Below are 7,322 nucleotides of genomic sequence, written 5' to 3' on the forward strand. Positions count from 1 at the left end.
GATAAACACATCACATTTTATTTTGAAAAGCATCTTATACATTGTACTTTTGATTTTTACTGATTGTGTAAATTATTGATCAAACAAAGCTTTTGTGTTTAACCAAATGGTGGGCGTATGGATGAGAAAAAGGGACATCAATTTGTAGAAAACGTAGAATAGATGTAGAATAGAGTAGAAGACAGGAGCAGAGACTGGTTGGATGTCCTACTATCATCATTAGTAGAATAAACTCAGTCTCTGCTCACAGCTCCTGTGTAGAAGATTGTAGATCTGAGCACGAGACTCAGCATTTTCAGATACTAGTAGTATTAGAGTAAAAAAAAATGACAATGGAGGCACTGAAGAATGAATTTTTATGAAGCAAACGGCAAGTAGAACAAAAAGTAGATTTTTTTTTTTTTTTTTTACCCAAGCTAACAAAACTCAAAATGACATACATGTGTGCAGTGTAAACAAAACACATGCAGCTTGACGATGATCCTGCTTTTGTGAAACCTGGTTTTAAAGATGTTTTTCTTTTAGGTGAAACATACAAACCATTTTTCCAGCATGTTTTTTTTTAAATAATTTTTTATCAGATGAAGGTCATTTTTATCCATTGTAGGTTTCTTTAGGACCTTCTTCAGCACCTGTTTGCCTGTCACAGCTTTAAGGCTGTCCAGGATGTTAATGTGATCTCTACTTTTTGACATAGACATAAAGAGAAATAAAGGGAATAGTTTGACATTTTGGAAAATACGGTTATTCACTTACTTGCTGAGAGTTGGATGAGAAGATTGATGTCACTTTGTTTATCTTTGCACAAAGACTGGACACAAGGGGAAACAGCTACCCTGGCTCTGTCCAAAGCACCTCGAAAGCTTCAGAGGCAGTTATGTGCCAGACGATTTCTCACCCAGGCTCGGTATGCAGATACTTCAGGAAGTCACTGCTCCAGGCCAAGAAATAGTCCGACACATGATTCCTCATAAAGCAGCTTGTGAGCGTATTTCCCAAAATGCCAAACTATTCCTTTAATGAACTGAGACATGCTGCTTGAATTAGAAAGAATGTCACCGTCTCTTTAACTTTCAATTGGAACTAAAATATAAAGATTGTGTTGCTATTGGAATTGCTATGGAATTGTTGTGAATGTTGTTTTTCTGGATTTACGTCTATATAGGAAAGGGTTTTAATGATCCAGTTGGTGTTTACCTTTGATTACACACAGGACCAGTACAGTAGTTTCCGGTAATCAGGGTTGTCATTACCGCCCCTTTTTCTTCCGTCTGTTTAAGTGGTAAGGTTTATAATGCACTGAGAAAACAAGAACAATAAGCGTGTACAGTATTCAACAGGCCTGACATCCCATGTGTATCTATACTTTCAGCTTCTTTTGTTTTTTGCCATACCAGGTTCACCATAAATCACAGTTAGTGACAGGTGAAGACAGATCAAACTAGTTGGGTCAAGAAAGAATTTGACTACTGATGACATATATTTAACACCCTATTAAAGGGTTTTATTTTTTATTTTATGTATGTACAATTATTTTATTTTAGCAATATGCAAAGGATTTTGTTTGAAGCTGTGTTTTTTTTAAAGATATTGTGTAAATGCTGCACTTTACACACTACCAGTGGAGACAAACACAGCCGGACACTGTCAGTACATCATGTCTGCTTTATCAGGTTATGATTTATTGCAAAGAGGCCGACATAGCATTAAGCCAAATCAGCTGACATCACGTGTCATCACGATACGGTCTGTCACTCTGAACTACTTAAATGTTGTAATCTCAAAATGTCATATCAGCGTCTAAACGTGACGGCTTTGTTCACGCCTTGATAGACCAAAATCTGAAGACACGTTGATTGAACTGCTGGAACGAGAACAGATCGGTTCTGTTCCCCCGTAGCAAGAGACGAGGCCGGTGCTTCTCTAAGGTGTTATTTTTCTCTCTGTGTTTGTTTATGGCTACTGTGGAACTTGAAACATTTTGGAAATGTGTTTTATTGTTTTAGCCTTTTTTTTGTTAATGATGCTGTAATTATAAAACATCTGACTGGGGTTAACTTTAATATATGTCGTTGGTTTTGATCTTTGTGTGTCTGTGTGTTTTCTTTGCACAGGTCGGGCGTCCACACACATGCAAGCGGAAGCAGGTTCATACAAACACACGCAAATGCACATGTCTCAAAAAGAAAACAGACTTGGAGGAATTAGAATTGTCACACATCATTTATAAATTTTATTCACATTATAGATATTTGACACACACCACTTAAACAGGAACATTTCATACTTAGGACATAATACTACTGTAATCAACACACTGACACACACAGCTCAGATAACAGTTAAAACCTTAAACATGAATACACGTCAAAGGTTTGGTGCAAATTAAAGTCAGGCTGAGTATAATAATGTTACTGTCTGTCTAACGTGTTTAACTGAACAAAAAAGATTCTGGTTAAATCCCAAGTGAATCCACTTTAATTGATTGTAATTACTGTATAATTAGAAATTCAATCAGGGAGCAACCTGCAAAACTGAGCTTTGATTGTCAAAAGAACAGATTTGTAACCACAAACATCAAGATGAAAAACAAAAAAAGGTGGAGCATGAATAACGTTCCTATGTTATGCTTTTATTAAAAAAAGATGAACCCCTTTTGGTGGAAGGTATCATGCTATCACCTTCCTTGCTCAACATTCAAAGGCATTTATTACTTGTTTCCACATACATTCAATATCACACCTGCAGGAAAAAAGCAGTCAGGTGACTTCCTGTCCTTCAGGATATCAGTGAACAGCCAGTCATCCTCATGTGGTGGTGTTGGTATGGGACGGTGCTCAGGATTACGAAGTGGGACAGAGAACGACTGAGCAACACCCTCAAATGGTGTAAAATTCAGGTTATTGTCACAGTTCACCATCATACAGCGACGGTCTTCCTCTGCTCGCTGGTACGTCTGCAGGTGTGAGACGTTGTAGTGGCAGCTGATCGACGTGGGGAGCTGGTTTTGGGAGATGTCTGAACCTTCAGATGGTTTAAAATTGTTGAATTGTGTCTCTGCAGTGTGGTTCATGGTCAGTCCCTGGTTTCCATGGCAACTATATCCATATTCATATCTGTACTCACCTCTCTCACAGTGTAGATCCTCTACCTCAGATCTGTGCATCCTTTCCGTGAAACTATCTGACTGCTCTGTAAATGTCAAGTCATCTGCACCGACCTCCTGCCCTCCATCGCCTTGGCGCCCGCAGATACTTTCAAAGTAGGCCTCTACATCCATGCAGCCTCCTAAGTCCTTGCTGCCAACGCTGAATAGATCCATGATGTCTGTCCACGGACTCTCTGCAATGTCAGCGATGCTCTTCTGAGCCTGTGTGCAGGTTGAGTTGTCTGTGAACATTTGGATCGAGAAGTCGCAAGAGTCAAGAGACAACGGAGAGAGCTCCGGAGAGAAGGGGGGAGACATGTCCATATTTTGGCCAGAATGGATGAAGTTTGAGTTTTGTAGGGCTGTTTGAGTGTCTTCTGAGAGGTTGTTGATTGACTTCGATGGACTTTCACCATCGTAGTACTCAGAATGAAAGAGCTCTGCCCCCTGGTAATAGTCTATACCTTTTGGCGAGCTAATAGATGTGAATTCAACTAGTTTTTTCTTTCTCCCTTTGCCCTGGTTGTTTTTTCTAGTGGTACAGGTGGTTGGGTGTGATTTGGGATGCTGTTTCCAAAGATGTTGCAAGTCTGAGTGCTTCTCTTCACTGACCTCAGTTTGATGTGAATCAATAGAGATGTCAGTCCTAGACTTTGAGATGCCACCTGCATCAATGTGAACGCTGCATTTCTCTGGATCTTGTAGCTGGCTGCTTCGGGAGGGGCTATCAGCCTCTGGCTTCTGTGACTGCAAAGCTGATACGTTTTTCTCCTCATCCTTGAAATAAAGAGCAGATGCTAGTCGGTGGTTTGCTGCCTCTATGTCTGCAAACTTTCTGTTGAGAGAGAAAGATGAAATGCTGAAACAGTAGTCGTTTTTTACAGTGCCATGAGATAGTGGTTTCAAATCTTTTTACTTTTCTAATCTTATTACTCTTTCTAGCACATTAAATATGAAGCTACAGAATGGACTGATTACTGAATAGGCCTACCAGGCACAGGCCCAGGGGCACAAGGGGTAAACGGGCCTCTCGACCAGAAGTCTTGTTGAAAAGTGCAATTCATTTTACAGATAGATATTCACAAAAAATTATATGTATGCACGTATATATATACATACATATATGTATATATACCTACATACACATACCCTGTAAGAATACATAGGTACACATCTGTATACATATAAAAATACCTTGGTGAATACTTTATCTGAAAGGAAACTAGTTTATCCCTTTAATCATCTGGTGAATCCTCTGATTCTTCTTGGGACGGACCCCCAGTTTAGGAACCACTGCCTCAAGATACTGCCTGGAGCAAACTGTTTTTCACTTTCTCAGCTGACTTCAGTGTTTCTCTGATGGCCCAACACACCTCTGAATCATGTTGTGCAGAAAGCGACGGTGGTTGACCTGGCGTTTGGACGGACGGTTTTTCCGGGGTTTCTGCAGGGTCCTCATCATGTGACCTGCTGCTGAAGTTACAAAAGTGTAGAGGTCGCGACCCCAAGGGACCCCTCTCTCCAAGCCGGTCTCCAGAGTAACAGAGATAGATGGTCGCATGGCTGAAAAAGAGAGAGGGCGAGAGTTCAGAGATAAGTTTGAAGAGGATAGGTTATGAGGCAAGAGCAAATGAGGATAGAAAAAAAGGATAGACACAGTGAGATGACAAATTCAAGCTGTATCCGTCATGTCACTGAGAAATACTGTGTTGAAATCACAGGAAAATTTTAAGGAATCATTTCTTTCATAGCCACTGAGCTCGACAACATTATCATGCACTTTAATCATCTCAAGCCTAAACACAAAATAGCTATCTTGAAATTAAACCAGTTAAAATCAACAACAATTTTCAGAGGGTACTGCTATTTTCTACTCAATTACCTTTATTTCACAACTTTAGTAATTAGTTAATCTGCAGATTAGTTTCTATATAGGTTGCACAACCAATGTTGAGTTAAAAAGTACAGTGCATTTCCATAGGTTAGTTTACCAAACAGTACAGTGCATGGGTATATATATTATATATATATATATATATATATTATATATATATATTATATATACAGTATAAAATTGGCTCCACCGCAACCAGCTGCAACATTAAATGCTGTTTACACGTCAATGACAATACTGATCCAATAATCCGACATAGATAATAACATAACACTGACAGGTGCCATTTCAAGCATAGACTTTAACTTTTAACTTGAACTATGTGCAAACTGTGTTGTTTGCTATGTTTAGCCCCGTGTTCTATTCAGCTGTATACAAAATAAGCAGAAAAATCATCCTTACCTTTCTCCTCCTCAAGCTGCTGTGTGTCTTCTACAAACTGCACTGATTACTGAGGAGGCTTCAGGGAGAGAGGTGTGGTAGTTTAATTGTTGACGTATGTCTGTGCTTGTATTGTGGGTCTGTGCACACAAATTAAGTCAAGTGACGCTCAATGCAAGTGCACAAAATGATTTCCCCCCAGCAGTATGAATGGAATCCGACTCGACAAATTGATAGTGGGAGAGGAAGTGAGACACGATGAGAGGCTTTGAAAAGAAAGAGGCAATTATCTGAGAAGTCAACCGCTCGTGGAGGTGTGAGCACACGTCTCCATTGTGTGCCACACTAAAGGCAGCTTGTTAAATACTGGGAGACACAAACGCACCAGTTGAGGCAGTTAACAAGCCCTTAATTGATCAGCTAAAACTCTGGCCCTAATTATCACATTCTCAGAGGGAAGAGCTAAGATGGTTGCTAGTGGCTTTAATTGACCTTTGCAATTCAACAGCACAGCTCCCAAGTGCAGAATTTTACATATCTATGGCAGCAGGTGGGTGAATAGGCTGGTCTTTTCACAAAGCTGAGAGAAGAGGAATAAAATAAGAAGTTTCTTTGTATGTGGTTTTTTGTTACTGGTTCACTTTTTTCCAGGGCTTGTTTTCTGTAATGCTTTAATTTTTGTTGAGTATTCAGATTTGTAAACTAAATGTGCCACAACCCAACATATAACGTACATACTGTATATGCAATCTATTTTCCAGCTTTTCCATATCAAGACAGTTACGTTACACGTTGAAATGTTTTTATATGTAAATGATGTGTCTGCTGTAAAAAAAAAAAATTATTTATTTATTGTAAAAACCTGTTCACAGGATGAGAAATTTCCCATCTGCTGTAGTCAGTGTAACCATCCAAAAAATGATCAGCTTTACACAAATTTCTTGTTAATGCTTTGGCTACAAGCAGATTTTTTTTTTCCACTTTATCTCAAACACCTTTCTGGCTCCTTTAATGCAACATCTCAACTTTGACTTCTTTCTTTACTCTAATAAAATCAAGATTTTATCCACCTTATAGCACATAACTCAAAACAGGGAAGTGCTGCTGCAGGAGTGGCATCTATTTATAGTGACACCACATGTGCTTCCTAGCAGAGAGCTGCACAGCTAACTTTCTGCTGTGGGCTCAACTTCAACACTTCACTCAACTGGAAAAATCTGTGGTAAGTAACATTTACCCTTCTGCTCCGACATCAGGGAAAATGACACAAGTGACTTTTATTAACATGACGAGGTATAAGAGGTATAACAACTCACACTGCATCATGAAAACATGTTGCCAACTGCAGGTTATTGCTTTGTTGGTCACTTCTTTATCATTTCTCACATGTGGTATTTTCTCAGATTCCTCTCCAGTGCTCTGATAAAGGTCTTATCACACATTTCCTGCGACAGTGGCAGAACTTTGACCCGGTGAGAAAACCTCTCTCACTTGTAGATTCACCTCAGCTCCGCCTCCTTGTTCAGCAGAACCAATCAGAAAACAGCCTGTGTCTCTTTGGTCTTGGAAATTAAAGGAGAGGGTTAGAAAAGCGCTGCTGAAAGGTAGGTTTGACTGATATTTGGATAAAAGCCATTACTTACAGTGGTTCAAGACACTGCAGTTATCATTTTCAGTATGAATTTAAAACATCATTGGTGAGTCATATACATTATGTCATGTGACTTTGGTCATCAAACCATCAATTTTGTTTCCTTTCCTTTAACATCAGTTTTATTTGAACATGTATTTTAAAGCCCTCCACTCACTTAAAAGTGTCATACTTTAAAGCAGTGACACCCAGTGGCTTTATTATGAATGAATTCAGCTTTAATCTTCTCTCTGGTCAGATTTTTCATC

This window comes from Seriola dumerili, unplaced genomic scaffold, assembly GCF_002260705.1.
Source record: "Seriola dumerili isolate Sdu_G_001 unplaced genomic scaffold, Sdu_1.0 BDQW01000258.1, whole genome shotgun sequence".
In the NCBI taxonomy this organism is placed as follows: Eukaryota; Metazoa; Chordata; class Actinopteri; order Carangiformes; family Carangidae; genus Seriola; species Seriola dumerili.